Here is a 12,612-nt window from a genome sequence, read left to right on the forward strand (position 1 = left end):
GGTGGCAAATGGGAGCATGAACGGGATGCGACTCAAAAGAATGCAACGACGACGTCGACGACGCGTCGACAGCGGCGCCATTTTGCTGGCAGCGTCAACGTTGTCATAAATCTTGAAATGCCTTTTCAGAAGACACCAACTTGGGGCGATTTCTCGCAAAAAAAAAAAGACAAACTACGTGATCATAATATCAATAGTTGACCCACAAAACGAGAAGTTTACTTAATAAAGGTTTCAGTTTTTCTTCTTCTCACACATAATTTTTTTGTTGCAAATAAAATGAATGGGGTCGGGTCGTATTCGGGTTTATTGTGTGATCGACTTAAAGAACGCTGCCCGCATTGTTGTCGATTTGAATAAGAACGAGAGATTTTTTGTAAAAGAGGCGATTTCTATTTGTACTAAACGAGGGCAGCAACCGACTACCGAGATAATCTTGAATACATTCTAAAAACGTTGTTAACCAAAAATCTTTACTGGGTTGGGTGTACCTACAGGGTATGCGGGTACTATGTCATTGAAAATTCAAGTCTTTCAATGCCAACAGTGCTTGTGGCACTCTATAATGGGTCATAATTTTCCCATTGTCTTCGCAAAGTTATCAGCTATGTAGCGCTAATTAACTGAGAAGTCGCCTAATAATTGTTGGCCACAACGAACATATTTTTTTGTAGGTACATAATTTTCCGAAACCTTGCCCATAACAAAAGCCAAATGACGAGTGCGTTAAATGACGAAAACACAAAGTAAAAAAAAAAAACGCAACGAGAAAGACAATAACAATAACAAAAGCAAAGACGATAAACGACTGACAGAAAGAGGGTCAAGCTCAGTCGGTGTCTGGAATTGTATGCGCTTTCATAGCCATAAATAAAATGATATCAGTAGCTTTATATGCAGGGCCTCTCACGTTCAACATTCAGCGTACAACAGCGTACAACGCCCCCACCTTTCTTTCTACACAATTCGAATCATTTTCGCTTTCATTTCAAACCGGGCAATGGGACTCAAACAGCGAACCACTTTTCGATCAACACACACAGGTTTCTTTGAGGTCTCTAAGTTTTGATCTGGTCATTTGTGAAATTTCTAAATAAATAAACTAAGTAATCATATGCAAATAAGACAAATAGAAACACAAGAAGCAGTGGAAGCAGAAGAAACCAACCGATGAAGAAGTGTTGTATGGCCGAAAGCTAAGGCGATTCACGATCATCATTTCACGTAGTAGTACGTTGGCTCGGTTTGGTTACCCAAATAAATTTCGTTTAGTCTTGTGACCTGCGTTCCATACGATTAGTCTCGGGTTTCTCTTTCGAGTCTCAGTCGAGTCGCAACGAAAAGCGAAATTTGATTTCGGTTTTCTGATTAGTAGAACCAACAAACAAGAGACTAACTTACTTTTTTTTCTTCTTTTTTTATTTTGTGAGACTCTCGTCTCGCTCTCGCTCTCGCTTTGCAAATAGCATTTCTGGGGTTTCTTAATTTATGCAGCTTGTCATCGCTGGGTTTTTAACGATGGGTCGATGCTTTTGGCTTAGAAACTACCTGGCATTGGTTACGACAGTTACTTTGCTTGTTGTTTCTTCTTTATTTGTTGTTGTATTTTGTATTTTGCCTTAGCTCTGACCATACAAAAGCGAAAGTCGTCTGGTAATATATCAAATATGTAAGGTGAATTATTTACGTTTATTTATGCATAGTTATTTTTAAAAATAAAACCACAAAAAATATAGAAAAAATACACAAACTCTCAATTTAAAGTGAAGCAACAATGAGAAACAGATTGATTCCAAAGTATTTGCGGATTTCCTTATAGACTTTGTTCTTTTAAGACTTTCAGTGCATATTGCCAAATGTGAAGTGCTTCAATCATGTGGGTTAATAATAACAACAGACGCAGCGCAGGCAAGTGAAATTCCTCATTTGCATTGGGCAAACACACAGCGAACACATGAGATAAAAGTCAATCCACTCGGCGGACCAGTGGCGAATGGTTGTGGAGCAGGAAACTTGAGCAATCCGCGCACTTGACTGCATAGTTTCGTTTTTCGTATCCATAAGATACAAATCAACAGCAACTGCTATTTTTGGGCAATACACATACAACAAACTCAAAACTCATAAAGTTCAATTGCGCCAAAAACACTTGAGATACATACTACACTGAAAGCAATATAAAAGACCCCCCTTTCAACAACAACAAAAAAAAGAAGAAACACACAAAAAAAAAGAGGTAACGCAAATAGGTGAAACAAGTGCGCAAGATACAAACTTATGGACCCAATTGCTACTGGTCGTAAATTTGGTAAATTTGATTAGATTCCATGGATTGCGGGTTCAGTGAATGGTCAGTGTGTGAGATGTGTCAGCCAGGAATCTGTTGGCCACAAGAGCAACCAAACCGGCTGTGAACGAGTGGAACAGCTGGAGCAAAGCCGGAATCTAAGTTGGCCAAAACAACCAAACAAAAAAACCACAACAAAATTCGAAAATTTTAAATTTAAATTTGTATTTTTGGTGCAAAACTTAGCTCAAGTGCATTAAGTGGCGAATTGCTTCCGGTAGCTGGTCGCGTCTCGTGAATTGGTTCAGGTCCAGCCACAGCCACAGCTTCGATTGGAGTCGAGTCGAGTTGAATCGCATCGAATCGAGTTGACTCGTGATTGTTGCAATGGTTCCAATGGCCCACACTTGAAGTGGTGGCCAAGTGGTTTTGTGGCTCGTCACAAGTCGCACAAGTCTGCGCATGTCGTAAGCGGCTTCAGTTTTCTTACAATTTTCTTTTCGCTTCATTTTGTTGTTTTTTTCGCTTTTTATTTGGGCAGCCTAACACACACGGCTAATGTTATAAATTAACGCAACACACACACAGCGCACAACAAGCAAAAATCGCACCAAAAACAACACAAATTGTATCGTCATGTGGGTTTATGTAAGCCACCCGGCCAACAAACCAACCATCCAACCATCTAGCCAGTTGGCCAGGTTAATAGACAGACACATTGGCAACCTACGCGCATGTGCGTCCAGATCCACATCCACTTCCAGGTCGCCTCAGTCGCCTCAGTCGAACACTGGACGCGATGTTGGCCAATTTTTCCGCATCTGTGGCTGTTTTGCTTTTGTTTGGCTTTCGGTTTTTTTTTTTGTTGTTTGTTTTTTGTTTTTTTCGTCACAAATTTACAGTTTCTATTATTTTTTCGCTTAGTTTTTCTCACGTCGATGAGTTTGCATAAAATTAGCACACATTTTGACTGAAAAGTCGATTAATTAGCCGCAAAGTTTAATACATAAAGAAATAGGGAAGTTGTGGGCCAAATAAATTAATTATTCGCCTGTCCACAGCAATTTAAAGTGCGTTTAGTTTTCACCTTGTCTGAGTATGACAATCGATCGTATCATTGACCGTTACTCAGTCTCAGTCTCAGTCTCAAGATTTAGATTCTCTTTCAACAACAACAAAAAAAATACCAATTCATTAAGACAAAATAGAAACTATAATAACTCTTGAGAAGGCAACAATAACATTTTAACGGGCTGTAGAACAATTTAAAATAACAATTCCGAGTTAAGCAGCCGCTGAATGACATTGAGACGAACTCTATTAACTTTAAGCACTCTCTAGGTCAAATATGTTCTTAAGAAAGAAAATTGTAAGTTGGTACTGCATTTCACTAGCTTTTCAGAAAGATGTCGAAACTCTACTTTTATTACAATAATTATTTTTGTTTGTAGAGTTCTTAACTCTTACCATCCTATATAAAGAAAGTTATATGGGCTCACACTTGACCCACAGCTAATACAAAGCCAAATATTTGTACAGCTGGAAAAGTTCAAGAGAACAGAGCAAAGTACCGTTGTGCACTGACATCTTGAAGAATCAGAAATCTTTCGTTGCTGTTGTTGTTGTTGTTGTTAGCTCACACAATTCCCAAGCACAAAACGTGGCCATAGACCCAACCTCTCAGTCAGAGAAGAACAAAGCTTGGGCCCCATAAAACAGATCAACGAATCCGGCAGTTGGCTGTCACAGACCATCTAAGAGTTACAATCAGTTACAGTAAAGTGTCAAGATGCTCAGCAATTACGAGTATGATGATTATTAGAGGGACTTACAATACGACGAGTACAACAATTCTTTCTCAGGCCTAGGTTTCTGTTTTTTTTTTTTGTGGTTTTGGCCAAGAAGTAAGTGTTGACTTCTGTTTAAAGCACTTTGCTCACGCAGTCTGTAGATTGATGGAATGACTGACTAACTAACTAAATAACCAAGTGACAGACTGACTGACTGAGTGAATGACTAACTTTATGGTAGACGACATAACCCATAACCGTAACCAGACATCGAGTTGAACACTCTGCGCACTTTGTGCTACTTAATGTGAAGTTGGGCTTTCGGCGCGTTCAACCTGCATTTGTGTCGCATCATCTAAAACTATTTGGTAGTAGCTCGAGCCCAGCACTTGTCAGCCCGACATTCAGTCAGTCAGTCAGGCAGTCAGTCACTCGCTCAGTTGTTCAGTTAAAGTCGCTTTGCCATACTTTAACGGTTCTCACACTCTCGGCAACCGAATCTGGCGTGTGTATCTTTGGCAGCGAGTGGCACTCATCATAATTACAACGCTACAACCTCACTCACTGGCTGACTGACTGACTGACTGAGTGAATGAATGACAGCCACATGAGGCAAGCACAACAACGTCAACGTCTTGCAGGTTTGGTTTTCAGTTCCACAGTTCCACCGAGCTTTTTGTGACTGACTCTAGTGTTTATAATTTATGATTGCTTTGCGTGATTTTTACATTTCTGTGTTATTAGTCTAAACTTGGCTTCAGCATCAGAAAAATACACAGACAATCTACGATCTACGATCGTGCCTATGCGACTATGTGTGCCTATGGAGAACACCTACGATTTGGGGCTCTGAACTCCGAACCAGCCCACAGATTTGTCTGAGAATTGCACGTTGCTGCCAAATTGTGTTTGGTGTTTTGAATGCTCATTGAGTGCTCTCTGCGCTGGTCATTAAATCAATTCAATTCTGATTCATTAGTTCAATCGTTGTGTGTGCTGTAATAAGCGCCACTCAAATGATCCCGCACTCTGTGGCAGACTGTGGGATTGTGGGATTCCAGCAAATCAATAAATTATATGCAATACTTTTGGCTGATGCTGCTGTGTTGTTCACATTGATATCTGATAAAGAGAGACGAACACACGAACCGCTAATCGTTGGTTTGCTTTTTGCTTTTGGCTTAATTTAACTGTTTCAAATTAAGGCAACAAAATCTTAAAGGTCGATCTCGAATTTGTCAAAATGCGACGTTGCCTTGAAACGAGCTATGCGAGTAATTTAATGATTTCAAAATAAACTATGCTCAACTAGTAGTTGTTGTTGGTGCGTAAATAAATCGTGGCAATTATTTCCAGCTCTTCATCAATCATACGGACCAAATCAAATAAACAAACAAACAAGCAAATCAAACAAACAAATAGCAGAACAACCAACTGCTGACCAGCTGTCAACAAAATGTTTGACCTATTGCATTATGTTGTGCTTCGGTTGCTTCGATTGTCACAGTTTGTTTAGGTTTGAAATATTGTTAGTTTAGTTTTAGATGCCTACTACCTACGGCTTGCCCGCATGACGAGGGGGGAAACTCACTTCCGGTAATGTATTTGTGATGGATGGCATATTCAAAATGGTTATGAGCCAAGAATTTCCATGAAAATCCATGAGCAAATATGCAAATGATATCAGCGCATAAACATAGAGAAGCAAAATAAACCAACTGCAATTGGTTAAAGACATTTTCGATTGCAGTTGCAGTTGCAGTTGCAGTTTCTTTGGCTGTTGCTGTTGCTGTTGCAATTCCCAGAAAATTATGCTCGGAAATTGAGAGTCTCTAGAGGCAGTTTTGCCTTTTGCAGCGTCGTCGTCGTCGTTGTCGTCGCTATTACGACACAGGTTTCGTTTCGTTTTTAATAATCATTTGCAAATGTCTATTAGGCCGCCCCCCTCCAGTGAAACTTCTCTCCATCTCTGTTGCGCATGCGCAGCGCATTTCAAAGGAAACAAATCGCATAAGCCAAACGAAACTGAAAATGCAGAGAAAAACAAACTGAAGGCATGCCAAGGCAATGGCCATGGAAATGGAAATGTTTTGCATCATGTAAATTAAGACTTTTAGCTCAAATTATAGCAAGCAACAAAAGCAAAACACGGGCATGGCTCCAGGGCGGGACGTGCCCAGTTTTTGTGTTTGTGGATTTCTTGTAAATCTCTAAATATGTTTATTTTTTGTGCAGCTTGAAAAGTAAAAGTTCAACTATGGAAATTGCGAAGATTGTTGGTGACAAAGTTAGTAGCTAGAACTTTATAAAGATTTCTAAGAAAGCTGTAAGCTTTTAAACAAATAAACAATACTTTGTTCTATTCAAAGATGACAAATGTTAATGAGAGATACTCGTATTATTGTAATACTTTGCTGCTGCTGCTGTGTGCATTACGGAAATGCTTTACAATTCTTGACAACGGACAACTGTTACTCAGTTATGCAATTAAATTAAAATAAAGTTGCAGTAACTGCAACAACAACAACTACAACTACGACACCGACAATACACAACAGCAGCAAAAGCAGCAGCGGCAACAACAATGACAATAGCAATAACAGCAGGCAGCAGTCGACAGCAGAGTCGGGTGACCGCATTGCAGTTGCAGTTGTTGCAGTTGCGAGTGTTGCAATTGCTTTCGCTTTGATTGAATTTATTTTATAATCCACGATGCCAACTGCTTAGTCAACCTCTCTGTGTGTGTTGCTGTGTGTAACTACACATTTATGCTTATAAGAAAACTGCATCTACAAGATGCAATTTCCAATTTGCATTTTTACCCACTGAGCAAGCGAACACACTAAGGAAACGACGCGTCCGACAAGCAACCGGCAACTCGGTAGAGAGAAAGAGAGAGAGAGAGGGAGAGATATGATAAATTATATTATTGGCATAATAATATATTTACGAGGTATAACAGCAGCAGCAAAAGCAGCAGCGAGTTACATTTAAAAATCATTCGATTTCATATTTCAAAATGCGCATTAGCTGCTTCCTTCCATTTGAGCGATTTGCCGATAACAACAAATGCAAATACAACAACAACAAAAAAGCACAACAAAAAAACGAATGCAATAAAAAATTGCAAAAACAGACAAAAGAAAGAAATAAAGAAAAAGCAACAAACTGGCAAATTGCAATAAATAAATAGAAAACTGTGACTGCTCTGTACATAAAGTCCGTATGTAAGTCGTGTATTTTGTGCCTTTATCTCGTCTATGGATTTGCTTTGCAAATTGGATTATGTCTTATTGTGTTATTGTTATTATTGTTACTGTTGTTGTTGTTGTTTCTGCTGTTGCTGCTGTGCCACATCCTCTCCAGTCACAGCAATAAAAATGTCGGGCGCATGCGTTGCTGCCATTCGTTTATAATTGCAGCTCCCAGCTCGCAGCTCCACTGTGCACAGTGGTCGAACTCTAACGAAATGGCAGCAGGCAGCCCCTTTAATTATTTGCACGAATTTGGTTTGTTAATCGCCCCATTGACTTACACCGCATCGATCGGCCTACAACCCAAGCAACACACACACACACACACACACACACTCATAGATACATAAGTATCTTTCCATCCATCCATCTATCTAACTATCTGTAGCTGTAGCTGTGGTAAAAGTGCAATGAAAGCCAACAAAAGGCACTTCAATTAAGGGGGACGCAACGTAGCGATTGTCGACATCGACATCAACATCGACCGACTGTTAGATAAACAAAACTGCTCGCCAAATTACAGCATTGTTATCGGGGGCATACATAAATTTATGATTGAATTCACCATTTTCACGTTTGTTTTTGCCTTAATGGGCAAATGAAAAGCCGACTACAAACAAACATCGACAGAGAGATAGAAAAAGAAAGACAACCAACCCATCAATTGCCAAATGAAATGAATTCAAGAAGAAAATGCATTGTACGAGTGTGTGAGAGTGCGAGTTTAAATGCCAATGACCGACATGAGTTGCACTTAGTCTAAAATGAAGAGCCCCCCAAATGAAAAGAGAAAACTAATGATAGAATTGCTCTGATCGACACATAGGGAAACTCTCTCTGTCTCTGCTGAACTGATGCCAAAATAGAGAAACGATAACAATACTCATGTTCACTTTAACTACCAACTGATTTAATGTTCTAGCTTTAGTCAAAGTAACTAATTCATTGTTGTAAGCAGCTCAGCATCTGTGTCTGTTGCAATTATCTGAAACTGGTTTACTCATCATGCATACTCTGTATTGTACTTTCGGGCATATATAGACTGAAAATTACTTTATATAGTAGACTCGTTACATTAAATCATGCCCCAAAAACCAAAAAGAAATACAAAAAAACAGAAAAAAAAACTTGAGGCAGCATATCATTTAATCAAAAGCTCGTTAGTCTGCACACACAGTTTGCGCTTGAATTTTTAATGGCTTAATCAGTTTCTTTTATATACATATATAGACGTATGTATGTATGTATCTTTTTGGGGGTTGGGGAAGCAGCCACAAGGAAATTGCATCGGAAAGCCATACAAAAGAAGCACGTAAAGAGTTTTTCCTCAAAACTTGTGGCCATACACTCACAAATTGATTTGGTATGTGAAGACGGATAATTGGTTTTCGAGCGGACTGCAGGGCTCTAGGAAAGTTTTCACGGCTTTTGCTGAGCGCATCAACCACATCGACGTAAGTTTCATTAACAAGTCAATTAGAGCGCCCCGTCGATAGCCAATTGGCATTTTTAATTAAGTACAACACACAAAAAAAAAAAAAAAAAAAGGAAACTTTACAATCTGTTTAAACTCTAATCAAATTTCTGGCTTATAAACTTAAGAACTTTATAACAATTCAGCAATTTCTCGAATTTCTCAATTCTCTAATCAGTCGGCCATGTTTGGCATTTATTTAAATTGAGCACAAGTGTGTGAAATAGAAGTATAGTATTACTCATCCAAATTACCAAAGCGTAAGCTGCAATTTTCTACAAGCTAGCTAGCTAGCTAGCGTGTAAATTGATCAGCTGAGTTCTAAAAAAAGATTTTCACAGCTTTCTCTCTACATGTCAATTTATATGAGCATGCTAAAAGCTTGATGCAACATAATTGCCAACACACCATTCATTGCTGTTTCTGTTTCTGCTTGAGAATACTCTATCGACTAGTATTTGGCTCATTGCGGAGCACGTAAAACGTATGACTAATCAATGGCTCTGACAGACCGAACGACCGAAACACTCTCTGGGAGACGCTCTACGCTTGGGTGAATTTCACAAGCTTCAAGAGACGGAGAAGCGGAGTATATTCAGTATAGTATACAACGATGAGTATGAGAGCTTTTCGTATGACTCTTAACGAGTATACCGATTGTATTTGCATTTATATTGAATATTATAGTGGCACATGTATGCGAGTTTATATACTACTATATACATACATATGTATATCGTAGTTATGTGTGCGATCGCGCCAAATGCCAAACAATGTGAGTCACGATAATCAACGTTGAGCACACCGCAAACACGTCCACATATATACATATAGAGGGCTCAAAACACGAGGGTGGTGCTGTAAATACATATTAGGAAACTCCCCCCGAAAAGCAAGTTCTCATAAAAAATAGACTCTCAAAAGGGATTAGCTTAAATGTGTTTTATTGGGACACTTCATCTTAAAGATTTGTTTAAGAAATTCAATGTGATACAAAATTCTTAATTCCAACAGCGTGATAATTGATTTGAATTCTAAGAAATTCTATATGATACAAAATGGTTAAGGCAAACTTTGTGATAATTGATACAATTTGGAATAGGGTGATAAAAATATTAGCAAACGATTGAATATTCGTTTATAAAAGTTCTACAAAGAGAACAGAATTTATATTTATTTTAAGAGGATAATTTTGCAATTATATTTGTATTTGAAAATTCTGAGGAAATTCGAATTGTTAAAGAATTGTTAATTTTAGTTGTGTGATTATAAAATTCATTTGGGATATGTGCTAAAAATATTAGCCGACAATTGAAGATTTAACATTCATTTTTGAAAATTTCTATTTTGGGAAAGTTATTCTTAATTTAAACTAATAAACACAAATTAGAATGTGCTAAAAATATTAGCCAGCAATTTCGAATTTAAATGTTTATTGATAAAATTTCAACAAACACAACAGTAATCCAATTTATTTTATTGAAATAATACTCAAAGACTTCTCAAAATTCAAACAAATTCAAAGTAATACAAAAATTATTAATGCAAATTATGTGCTAATTAAATCTGATTTCAAATATGTGCTAAAAATATAAGCAGTCAATTGAAAATTCATTATAAAGTTGTACAATTTCTACAAACAAAACAGTATTGAGTTCTCAACATTTGAAAAATACTAAAAATAAAATGTTGAAATTAAGAATGCATTTTAATAATGTTCATAATTGGAACAATCTGAATTCCTTGATCGTAATCACCGCATAACTTTGATATTTAATTACACATTGAGCTGCCCTCGTGCATTAAAATACTCACATATTTATATGCGCAGTTATAATAACAACGCTTCGAATATCGTACAACGACTGTGGAAAACGAGTTTTGATTTGTTGAAATAAGCATTTACTTTATGAAAAATGCATACAACAAAATTATTTAAACACACAACAATATGCTCGGTACATGCTTATGAGACATAAGTAGACGTTGTTGTAAATATTGCAAGATGTTGCTGTTGCTTTTGCTGTTGCAGTTGTTGCAACTGCTGCAATCGAGCGTAATGCGCATACATGCAACGTGCCACAGCAACAACAAACACCTTCGAAATGGTGTCAGCAATAATTTATCAAAAAAACAGAAACACAAAAACAGCAACAACAACAGCGACAGCAACAAAAATGTACAAAAGCATAAATAAACCAGGCAAGCTGTTCAAACCGCATCTAACACTGAAGAGAACCCGAGTTGGCAGCAATTTGCATGAACAGCCAAAGACAAAACAATGGGCCAAGAGTACAGCATGTGGTGTATGTGTGTATCTGTGAGATACGAGATACAAGTGCTGTGCCCTGGGCATGTAAAGCGTGTCAGCAAAGCTCAGTGAAACTCGGTGAAATAATTGCGGTAAGCGCATAAATAAAATTACACATGTTGGGAATTTGCAAGCAGTTTTCGCCAGGCGACACACACTCACACCACAGTGGGAGACAGCGACGCCACGCCCCGCCACATCCGGGAGCATGCCCCTTTACCCCTTACCCCTTAACAGGTAGCCGATAACCAGGCAGAGAGCTACCTGTGAATCTGCAGCGTATCTGTCGGTAGCATCTTCATATCTGTCAGATAACTGTCCTATCTTATCGCCGGCTCGCTTCCTTTGCAATGATGTTTATGGTTTTGGGCTGTGTGGTATTTTATTGATTTTTCCTACATCCGCTGATAATGCAAGTGGCAAAAACAATTTTACGACTCGTCGAGGGAGGCAGCAACGCGTTGCGGCTGCGGCTTCGAATGCGGTACATAGTAGAAAGGGTCTGTCAATGTCCCGCAACTAATTAAGGAAAATGATGTTGACAATGGGAATTACTCTCAGCGCGTCAGGACACGTGTGCCCTTTAGCCCTAGAGAGAGGGAGATGAAAAAAAGGGAAGGTCCAGAGGGCAAAACCATTTTGCTGTCAACAAATGCAATGCCATTTGACATGAATTCCAGGAACTAAGAACAATATAAATTGAGCAGGGTAACATCAAAATGCTGCCCGCCAGCTACGAATTTGTTTTCTGCATTTCAGGAATCCGATTTTTTCTAGCGAGTGTTTTTCAAAAGTCACGAATATTTTCAATTGAATTCTTTTTGTACAAAAAGTTCCATAAAGTCACGATTCACAGCAAATAATTTTAATACCTTAATATTTATATCGTAATACTTGGCACTTGGGATCAACTTGTTTCGAAACCTTTTCACGCGTTACTGCTTAGAGGAAATATGCGTTTTCCCAATCCTGACTACAAAAGAAATGCCAACTGTTAAATCGCATGAATCACATTTGGAGTTCTGTAAATAGGTTTATCGTGTTCTTGACTAATGGAAACATATTAATAGATCCACCATATGGTTACATTTATGTAATAAACCCAACCTCATCGAGAATTATGGCTTTATTTGCCAACATTATTTTTACAAGTTTTAATGGCATTTAACATGTAAAATATTTCAACTGCTCCTCATAATATAAACTCGTTTTTTTACCAGACTGTAACCAATGGTAATACGTAAGCGTATTAATATATCGTATTAATGCATTGAATGATTACAATAATAACTACAGTTTCATCTTTAATTCAATTGTTGTTGAAAGTTAAAATACTTTATATGAAAATGATCACATTAAGAGAGAAATCTCATAAAATAAATGTCATCATTTATAACCTTATTTATAGCATATATCAGCAAATAGAAGAATGGAAGTTCATAATTACATTAATAGAACTTAATGCAGATGTCATGTAGATTAATAAATATGATTCA

The 12,612-nt window shown here is 37.9% G+C and overlaps 1 protein-coding gene across 2 annotated transcripts in view; it reads right to left on the minus strand.

Annotated features, from left to right (window-relative positions):
* Positions 1 to 12,612, minus strand: part of LOC133838456 (serine-rich adhesin for platelets) — a 40,615-nt gene that overhangs the window by 24,196 nt on the left and 3,807 nt on the right. The window lies entirely within an intron of this gene.

This window comes from Drosophila sulfurigaster, chromosome 2R, assembly GCF_023558435.1.
Source record: "Drosophila sulfurigaster albostrigata strain 15112-1811.04 chromosome 2R, ASM2355843v2, whole genome shotgun sequence".
NCBI classification, from domain to species: domain Eukaryota; kingdom Metazoa; phylum Arthropoda; class Insecta; order Diptera; family Drosophilidae; genus Drosophila; species Drosophila sulfurigaster.